Genomic DNA, 10,915 nt, shown 5'->3' with positions numbered 1-10,915 from the left:
CTTGGTTGTTCACGAGGCCATCCAATTGTTGTTATGTGATGACCTGATTTCTTGTCTTCCAATGGCATTTGACATTGTGATGACCAACTCATTGATTTGTCATACCCATACTAAACAAAGGTTAGGTTCAGAGATAGTGCTGCATTGTTGAGTTTTACTCCTTTTGATGTAGTAAATTTATTGACTGGTGTTTATCTTACCCTGTTCCATTGAGTAGTAAATCATTATTGGCTTGTATAGATGTCAGCATGCTCCCTTTCTACTCATTTTGGAGAACCTGTAGATGCCAACTCTTGATATGCATGCATGCATTCTTTGCTTGTTTATATTCATTCTTGTAAACTGAACATGCTCATCTATCTATATATGCATTGTATTTTTTTTCCTTTGGAAAGTAAAGTTTATTTCCTGGCTGGCTGGCATGATGGCTCATGGATACCTCAACTGCAGCTGCAGCTGGAGCTCAATGGATGCAACCTTTGTATCTTCCTGTAGTATGGAGTATTAAATTGCCCCCTAGGGTATAAGGTTTCATTTGGATGTTCTCCCAGAACAAAATCATGACTTGTGACAATCTAAGGAAAAGGGGGATGGCAAAACCCCTAGAGTGTGTTCATTGCAAAGAGATACAAACTGTATATCATTTATTTTTTGAATGTATTGTAGCTAGTAAAATCTGTGAAGATGTTGAAATGCTTTTCTAGGTGCCAATCGTTAACTTTGAATCTATCGCTAAGTTGTGGCTTTGCAATAAAAGATACATTCACTTGAATGCAGTGTGCTTTTTTCTTTTCCAAAGGAAAAGAAAATGTGGTGTATAACAAATGTATTATTTGGTGGAAATTGAGATATCATATTAATCATTGACAAATTGGCTTTGAACAAATAATCTTAAATCCATGCATACCTACACAATTCATCTATTTGCAATGTGATGTTGTAAGGGTACTAATTGGTCTCTTCTGCTGCTTATCAGAGATGGGGGGAAGCAGCCACCGCCGCTCTGCCTCACCGGAGTACGAGTTGGATGCTTTCGAGTTCTTCAGTGTCATACTTGGGACTTTAGTATCAGCCACGAGGCAGGTATATAAAACGAGAGATCTCCCCTTCACCCATCTCATTATGATAACTCTGTTGTTTGCTACATCACTCCTTGTCCCAAATTGCAGAGGCTTCCTGAGACTTTTATGAACATGCTGGGTGAAGATCCGCCACATAATGTGAAGCTCCGACAGGCCGGCGGCGGGGTTCGTAGGCTGTGTGACGTGGAGTTGGTGATCGAGGAGGGCCACATGTACCTGTGCCGTGGCTGGGACAAGTTCTACAGTGCCTACGACCTGCGGACCGGGTACTTTCTTCTCTTCAGGTACGACGATGACGCCACAATGCTCATCGTGAAGGTTTTCAACACGACTATGTGTCGCATGCGCTACGCTGACGACGAAGATGCCAGTGCGTTCTGCCTCTTCTTATTCCTCTACATTTGGCTTTGTCTCACATCGATTGTTAACGGCCATTGTTGCATTTGGACAGGCAATGGGAGCAGCAGCAGCGACACTGGCTACAGCCAAAGCAGCAGCGATTCTGGCTTTAGCGAAAGCAGCAGCGATTCTGGCAGCAACAAAGACAGCAAGAAGGATGATCCGGACTAGAGTGGGGGAGAAGAGGAGCAGAGTGGGGATGAGGAGCTGCAGGATGACGATGGGCATCAGGCTGAGGATGACCTAGCGCTGGTGGTGGCTGACCAAGGGCAAGAGATGGTGGTGGCTGACCATGGGCAAGAGATGGTGGTGGCTGAGTACCATGGGCAAGAGATGGTGGTGGCTGAGGATGACCTAGCGATGGTCGTGCCCGTCCTGCCTGAAGGTGGCCTCACGATGGTGGTGGTGCCTGACAATGACCACGCACCGGTGGTGGCGCCGGCAATCCCACAGCTGGGCGACATGACCACGCCAATTGTGGTAGAAGACTACATCCCACAGCTGCCTCCACCGCCTCGCCGCTCTTGGCGCATCAGGCTGAGGAAGGAGAAGGAGAAGAACAATGAGAACTGAACTATGTGAAACTTTTGTAATATGGTGTTGGATGGATAACGGTGTTGGATGAACAATGTGAAACTTTTGTAATATGTAATGATGGAACTATGTGTTGGCTATGTATGTATATATGATGAAACTTGTGTGTTGGATATGATTGTTATATGGATGCTTGTTGTATATATATGTGTTGGATATCTCATATGTGAAATAGTGACCTGAGATTAAGAAAAAACGAATTTTAAAAAAATGTTACTAATGGCGCACTTCCATCTGGTGCGCCATTAGTATACCAGTTACTAATGGCGCACCTGGCGCACCTGTGGTGTGCCATTACTAAAATATTCTAGTGGCGTGGTGCTAGTGGCGCACCAGTAGTGCGCCATTAGTAGGCAAAACTGGTGCGCCACTAGTAAGCCTTTTTCTAGTAGTGCCATCAAGATCGCCGAGAATCCGGTTCAACATAGCAAGACCAAGCATATTGAGATTCGCCATCATTTCATTAGAGATCATGTGGCCAAGGGAAACATTGAGTTACTCCATGTCAACACCGAGAATCAACTAGCCGACATCTTCACCAAGCCCCTTGAAGAAGCAAGATTCCGCGAGTTAAGACATGAGCTAAATATCGTGGATATTAGTAACTTGGGATGAAATTCTTGCTCATACACACATACTCATGTGTTATCTTGCTTAGATGTAGGCACATGTCTAGGGGGAGCTAGCTCAACTCATGAGCTATCTTATCCTAGAAGTGCATAAAACAAACACAATCTTTCACATAAGCCACTTTAGGTGGTACTTGTGCTTCAAAGATGAGTGTTGGTCTTGGGCCCAAGGTTCATATCTTCGCGGTGCCATACCAAGTAAACTCAAACATGGTGGCCTCGGCCACCGCCCTCTCTTGAGAGTTGTGTCCGTGTTTGTTTCGCATGTGTGGTGTGTTGTTTTCCCTGTTTGTTTCGCTTCTCTTTTGGTACAAGTGCTCCACATATGCCCTTCTCGTAGTGATAGGACTTTCCTCGCGGCGTATTCAGAAATATAGACCGAGTGCTTTTTGAAGTAGGGGTAAGAGTCTACACTCAGCCCTGTATTCAAAAATTCACTCATGTCAAAGTTCCTGAATACCCCGTGCCCACGGGCTCTGTACCGTGCGCACGGGGCCCCCGTGCCCACGGGCTCTGTATCGTGCGCACGGGGTCTGCGGTTTCTGGCCCTAAAGAGGTGGGGCGTGGGGGGGCTCGGGTTCATTCCCACCCATTCGCCCCCTCCACTCCCCAGGAAACCTCTAGCGCCGCCGCCGTCGCCTTCGCTCGCCGGAGCTCCTCCGGGCTTCGCCGGGTTTCTTCCTCCGTGGATCTGCATCAGATGGGTTCCTCCCCCGATTGGTCCTGTCCTCTTGTTTTCTCCCCATTAGTTCCTATCTAGTTTATAGCTTTAGGGTTTCCTCCATAGTTTCGTTTGGCCTAGACTTTTGTTTAGACAGAATTCGATGTGCATAGGTCCTTTGGTCTCTCTGCTCCACCCACTCCCGGATTTCGATCTAGAAGTGGCTGCCGCTAGGAGACCCCCGTGTCCACGGTCCTGTACCGTGCGCACGGGACCCCCGTGCCCACGGGGTCTAAACCCCCGTGCGCACGAGGTATCCAGGAACTTTTTGCCTGGATTCTGTCTAAATCCTTGCCATCCATCTTGCACTTGTACTCATTTGTGTTCATGCTTTGTGTTGTTGGGTGTTTGCGTGTGTTTCAGACTCCGCTGACAAGAGGTCTGAGCTTCGTCGCAAGCGTGCAAAAGGAGGATCAAAGGACTACACCATTGCTCGTCGTCAGCCATCTGAATGCATGGGTCAGGGGTTTGGGTTAGGTCAGGGCCGTGTTCGCCGTGCTGCCTCAAAGCGGCCCGTTGTTGAGACCTCCGATAATTCTGAGGAAGATTATGACTCGCAAGATGATGCTTACTATGAAAACCCCAATGTTGATGATGAGATAGAAGAAGAGTATGATCGTGTTGAGGAAGATGAAGAAGAGGAAGAGGTGTCTAGTCCCGAGCAAGCCATTCCGGGTGGGCGTGACCTCCGGAATATGCCTCTTGCCAAGTGGACCAAGCCAGAGATCTGGGCTGAGAGACAGAGCCATCCTTATGCAGCTGCCACTGGTATGGGAGTGGATCCTCGCTTCAAGAACGAGTTTCAGCAAAGGGTCTATCATGAGCTTCTTATGACCAAGTCAAAGAAGTTTGCTCCTCACAAGCAAGTCAACACTGAGAGTTTGCGCGACAATGATCATCTGTATCCCGGTGTGTACTCCGCTCTTGGCAGATTGGGTCTTATTCCGTTTGTCACCTTCAACCATCCCTATAATGAAGATCTAGTGATGCAGTTCTTTACCACTCTGTTTTTCTCCAACGACTCTGCTCGCACCCTCACTTGGATGTCTGGAACGCATCGGTGCTCGGCTCCTATGGCAAAGTTCTCTGAGATCATTCCCTACCCATTTATGGATGCAGAGGCTGTTTCTGATGAGTTTGGCATTGTTAGGGAAAGTGGGCAGCGCACTAAGGATGAGATTGCCTTTGCTTACAAACAAGAGAAGTCGTTTGTCACTGGGTCCATCAAAGATCTCTTGCCCCTCTATGACACCATGCGCCATATCCTGAGGTATACCCTCACTCCAAAGGCCGGGGATTCCCATAACATTCGGAGCTCCATGCTAGATGTCTTTGTGTATCTTCATCAGAAGAAGAAAGTGGATGTTCTGGATTTCATGTACTATGAGCTTCGTCAGTGTGTGCAAGAGAACAAGTCCTTGATCTATGCTCCATTCATATAGGCTTTGATTGAGACCGTCTGTCCTACAAAGTACATTGCCTCTTTCAAGACCTCTGTTCCCAAGCGCAACTCCAACCGGACCCCGGCTGCTCCTGCTCCTTATGTGCCTATCAAGAAGGGGCGCAACCCTAGGCCTGAGGATCGTGCTACTTACACTCCAGGCATGTCCTCTACTGCACGGATCCCTCGTGGTAAGGCCAAGTCTGTTGGGTCTGAGGCCATCTTTGCCAGGGGTGAGAAGAAGTCTCTGTTCAAGACCCTGAGCAACATGTTCAAGATGTGCCAGTCGATTCAGCGCTGTCAGATCAAGGAAATCAACAAGGAGAAGCTTGTTCGGCGTGAGCAAAAGGCAGCAAGGGCTGCAGCTGGTGAGGAGGTCGGTCCAGGTTCAGAGGACATCGACAATGAGGCCACTGCTCGATCCTTCCCGATGGCCGGGTGGCGTTTTGATGATGATGCCTCGAGTGCTCCTCCTCTTGTCTAGTGGGTCTGGGTGTCGCCATTAGTCTCCTTTTTGTTGTCTTGATGAAAAAGGGGGAGAAATGGTGTGTTCGTGGGGTGTTTTGTGTGTGCGTTGAGATCTCAAGCCTCCTGTTTCTTGCTGTTGGTTGGTTTTAGTTGGCTTGAGATACTCTTATTTACTTTCCGTTTGTGTGGTTGTGTGAGCCTCTCAGTTATGGTTGTGAGACTCTAGCTTTATCATTGGACCTATTGCAAATTATCTCCTTATGCTTATATTGGGTCTCACATTATTTGCTCTCCACACTTTGTCATGAGATCTAGGCACCGTTATAGGTTTATTTTGGTTAATCTCATGACTTATCTATAGTGATCTTGGTAGAGCCTCCTATGTGTGTACTAGATGCATTCTTGTTTTCGGGCTCACATATAGGGGGAGCTATCATGATCATTATCTGTCCCATGTCTTTTTATCTGTTTATCCTCTATGCCATGTTCTAACCACGTTGTCATCAATGCACCAAAAAGGGGGAGATTGAAAGTGCAAGTGGCACTTATACTATATTTTGGTGTGATGACAATGTGGTTAGTTGAACTAATATCGGTTGCTTAAGTTTTTCTCAGGATATTGGTTCTAAGTTCCCACGATGGAGATGTGCGACCCCCCCCCCCCATTTCAAAAAGGGCAAAGGCGTGGTCTTTCGACGCTTCGAAGGTTTTAGTTTTGGTTTGCTTCGAGTCGTAGGAAAGACCGCACTATTAAGAGGGGTTTGTGTGGATGAAAGTCGTGTGGGAATGCCATTGCCGAGCCTTACTCTCTTATCCTTCCCACTCCGACCACCTAAAGAACCTAGTGTGTGTGTTGTGGTACTCAGAAAGCTTGCAACAGAAAGTTACTGGGTACCCCGTGCGCACGGGGTACTGCGTAACTCTCTGAGTACCCCGTGCGCACTGGGTCTTTTGACCCCCGTGCGCACGGGGTACTGCGTAACTCTCTGAGTACCCCGTGCGCACGGGGTCTTCTGACCCCCGTGCGCACGGGGTGGTGTGATAGTCTCTGAGTACCCCGTGCGCACGGGGTTGACTTAGCCCGTGCGCACGGGGTCCAACGGGCAGAAATCCCCACCAGCTCAAGAACACTATATATAGGGCCTTCTTCCACCTCCAACCCTTAACCCTAATGTCTTGTTGAGCTCCACCATTGCTACACCCCATTTTGCTCAATACTCTCAATCCCTCCACCCAAACTTGTTGAAACTTTGGGGATTGGGAGAGCAAGACCCGATCTACAACTTGACCAAACCAAATCGCGTTCACCGCAACATTTCTTCCCCATTGACTTGTTACTCTTGGAGCTTGGGCTCCTAGGCGGTTAGAGGTTCCTCCGGAGGCTTCCTTGCTTGTGGTGTGCTCCGGAGAAGTTTGTAAAGGTGTGGTGGTCGCCTTCAAGACCAACCCCGAGTGATTCGAGGCTCATCCGTTGGGGGTGACTCGAAGGAGAATACGGTGAGCCTTCGGTGGCGTTCCGCAAGCTTTGGCTCCGGCACTGCTCCAAACGGAGAGTAGCTCTTCCTCGTCTCACTTGTGGTTAATCCTTTCCCGCACCTTACTTTGTGGTTGTTTGCTTGTTGGCTTGCTAATTAGTTTGTTGCCTAGCATTTTTTTCTTGGAGCTTGCTTGTCATATAGATTGCATTCACCTAGTTGCATATCTAGTGAACTCTTTTATCCGCTTTGCCTTAGAAACGACAAGAAAGATTAAAATTTGTAGTCTCCTATTCACCCCCCTCTAGTCGACCGTATCGATCCTTTCACCGTGGACAGGTAATTGAATCCTGACTGATTGGAGATCTAGCGAATTCAAGGATTTGTGTACCCCCAGGACACAGCCAACGACTGACACTGATTCCGGCGCCCCTTGTTGACCTAACTTGCAGGATTTCGCTATGTGAAGGGTTCGCGGATAGTTTAGATGATCTAGATCCGGTCCCTCTGGCGGTGTTCCCACGAGTTGATGTAGCCCCTACTGCTCAGGTGGACTCAAATGACAGCTCAGGTTGCGGGCAAAGATGTTGGGTGCGCAGTCGCGGGGGAGCCGCAGGCAATCGATCTGATCAATCAACAGACAGGCTGAACCCGAGGCTCCGGCTTGGGAAAAAAGGTAAGCCCTGTAAATTGCTTTGTTAAGCTGTTCTTATTTTTTGCAAATAATGTGATGGTTTCCTCTAGTTCTACATGCTACGCGGTGTGCTAGTTAGTTGTCTTAATGATTTTAGAACGAAAACAAAACGGAATTGCTAGTTTATTTTAGTTATTTTTGTGATTCATATGTAAGCTTAGTTCAGCCGGCGCATCAAAATTACTGTTGTTCCCCTAATTTGAGGGTGCATAATTAGATGGGTGTTTGTTTGTGAATTCAGGTTATCAGCTTGTCATTGTGCAGCGTGTGCTGAACGAGAAGTGTGGTTGTTCATGACTGTCGCCTTCTCTATGGTAAGATCTCCATTTTCTCTCCCTTTTTGTGTCAATTTGAACAATACACAAAGTGCAAACAAGTTCCACTCAAGAGAAGTATAAACAAGACACAACCCTCTTAACAATGCCTTGCTGCTGGAAGTACCTGAGGCCTTCTTGGCACTTGATTCAGCAGATTCTCGATTTCTTGTTACTTATTTTCTTATTTCTTGTATCACCGCCCTCCCAGGTACAACCGAAGACGACGAACTGTTTGATGGTTTTTTTGTCTTTCTCAGCTGTTGTTATATCTTAATTAGAAATTCACTTTTCATTTAGTGTTAATCTGAATACGAGAGTGGATTGAACTAGGAGTAATTTGCTGCTTCTTAATGTTCGATAATTGGATCGAGATTCACCCTCTCTAATCATTATTAGCTTGGTATATTCTTGAACCTCAACAAGTCATGAAGAATCCCATACTTCTTCCCGCCAGTTTAATATTGGCAATTCACCCTTGTTGTTTACATATCGCTAATCCGTACCAAATTACCAAATTGTCTAAATTTTCTTCCTCCAATACAGTGTTTCCTTTTCGTTTCCAACTTTATTAAATCATATTAACTTTACTGATTTGGATGAGCTGAGGATGAAAGAAGAGATCAGTGCTGCCACATGGTGCTTCCCATTCGAGCAATTGGGGTGTGTAGAAATGCTTTATGACTTACATTCCAGCCGATGAAGTTGTTATGCTTGTATTGTCACATTAATTAGGCCACATTTTTGTCCTGTCAGATATCAGTGTATTTTTATTTGTATTTGCAATTATTTTACTCTTTTCTCTCAATTTCTATTTGGTCTATATGGACCACGGAAAATCAATTTGGATGCCTATACCCCAGTCTAGATTATATATATTTATGTATGTCTTGCTAGTAATCTTATCATCCTGGAAGATAACAGCACAAAAATGTGAGTGTGCTTTACGTTTTCGTTGTCAACAGTCTTGGTTTGCTTATAGTTTTCCAGCCAACATGTTTCTATGCCAAATATGTCATTTGACCACACAAGTGGGTGTGGCGACTTAACCAAGTATCAGTCGACTAAGATGTAGACTGTTAGTCAAAAGCCCATCTATAATTCAACCAAAAATTCTATAGAAGTTAGTCATCAAACAACCAACATAGGAAAAATCCCTGAAGATTCTAATCCTCTGAAATTCTTATGAAAAACATTTAAATCAGAGGAGCCCTATACTTGAGAAGACGTCAAATGTGCATGGTCCATTTAAGAGCTATCATGGAAGAGGGAAAGGAGAAAACCATGCCAATCATGCTTATGAACGGATGGAGCAAAAATGTTTTAAGAGAACTGGATAAGATACCATTCCACTGGTCTTAGTCTAACTAAGTGGTTGTTTGGATAATGATGGTAATCGATCTGTTTTTAGAAAACGAGATTTAGGATGTTTTTTTAGCAAAGTTTGTTTTACTTGCTTTTCTGTTAAGAAAGACCTACACAAAATTATGTTTGGGGTCTCCTTTGGGCTTTTGAAAGATATTTAGCCGATAAATCAGGCCGTTACGTTGGACTAGGCGCTCAACCTAGATGCCCGCTTATGAGGTTGTTACCTCCTTGAAAACAGGTGTTATTAAAAACACATATATTTCCAGAATGGCTGGTCCGTGCTGTGTGGGAGATGAACCGATAAGGATGGGCCATGCGGGGTGGCCGTTAAGACGTCCGTGCACCTACGGGTCAGCCTGGCACAGAAAAAAGCTGGTCCGCGCAGATTTTTCTGGTCCGGGGACGACGTTAACGACTACCATCGAATTAAATGCGCCAGCTTTATCGCGATTACTGGATGGATACAGGCCCAATACTTCGTTGAATACACCGAACGGCGCGGATCCTCATGCGAGTGGACCAGAAAGATATCGAGATCATCTGAGCACGGGCTGAGAATCGAATTTTCGCTGACAAATTTTCTACACTGTGGTAAATTTTCATAATTTTTGGAGTTAGGGAAGTATGATGAATCTTGCATTCTTTACAGACTGTACTGGTTTGGCAGATTGTTGTTATGTTTGCATTGTTTGCATATGTTTGCTTGTTTAATGATTCTATTTGAGGATAGAAATATTAAATATGCAGAGGCATTTAGTATGCAATGTTGAATAATAATTTTAGTGATTTGCTACAGTAGAGAATGATAAGGTTTTTGCATTGGTTTATACTAACTTATCTCACGAGTTCTTGTTGAGTTTTGTGTGGATGAAGTTTTTAAGATTTAGGGAAATCACGATATTAAAGGAATTAAGGAGACACAAAAGCTCAAGCTATTTCAAGAAGTCTCAAGCATCTAAGCTTGGGGATGCCCCGGTAGGCATCCCACCTTTTTTCTTCAATAATTATCGGTTAATATCGGTTGAGCCTAAGTTTTTGCTTCTTCACATGATGTGTGCTATTGTTGGATTGTCATTTTATTTTGTTTTGCTTTTTGCTTGCTGTTTTAATAAAACACTTAGATCTGAAAGTTTTTAAATAAAATAGAGTCCTCAAATAGTTGCCAGGGAGGCTAGGTAAGCGGCATTCACATCCCGTCAACGAAGCTCTTTTCTATGGAATTACTCTAGTGCTTCACTTATATTTTTTTGAGCACGGCGTGCTTTACTATTTTTGAAGAAATTCTCTCTTGCTTCACTTAAATTAATTTGACTGAAAGAAATATTATGCTCATGATCTTCACTTATATCTTTTTGGAGTAGCTTGTCATTTACTCTTGTGCTTCACTTACATCCTATGAGTAAATTGTTGAATAAATTGAATATCATGAAGTTGAAATCATATCATGCCTAGTGGTAGCTTCACATTGGGTTTAGAAAGTGAAATCTTTTGAGGCTTGACAATCACAATATTGGTCATACAAGCAATTGATGAATAATTAGTATAAGGAACAGAACTTTCACATGCAAATACACTATCTTGGAAAACTTTTTTGATTGTGAGCCCCCGTAAAAATATTATATGCCAAAAATGTTGACGTTGGACAAGGAAGACAACGTAATGGTTTATGTTTTTTCATATTCACATAGAAGTTATATTGTCATAGATCCTTCAACATGTGGTGCTTGCCC

This window comes from Triticum aestivum, chromosome 7D, assembly GCF_018294505.1.
Source record: "Triticum aestivum cultivar Chinese Spring chromosome 7D, IWGSC CS RefSeq v2.1, whole genome shotgun sequence".
NCBI classification, from domain to species: Eukaryota; Viridiplantae; Streptophyta; class Magnoliopsida; order Poales; family Poaceae; genus Triticum; species Triticum aestivum.
This window is presented reverse-complemented; position numbering follows the sequence as displayed.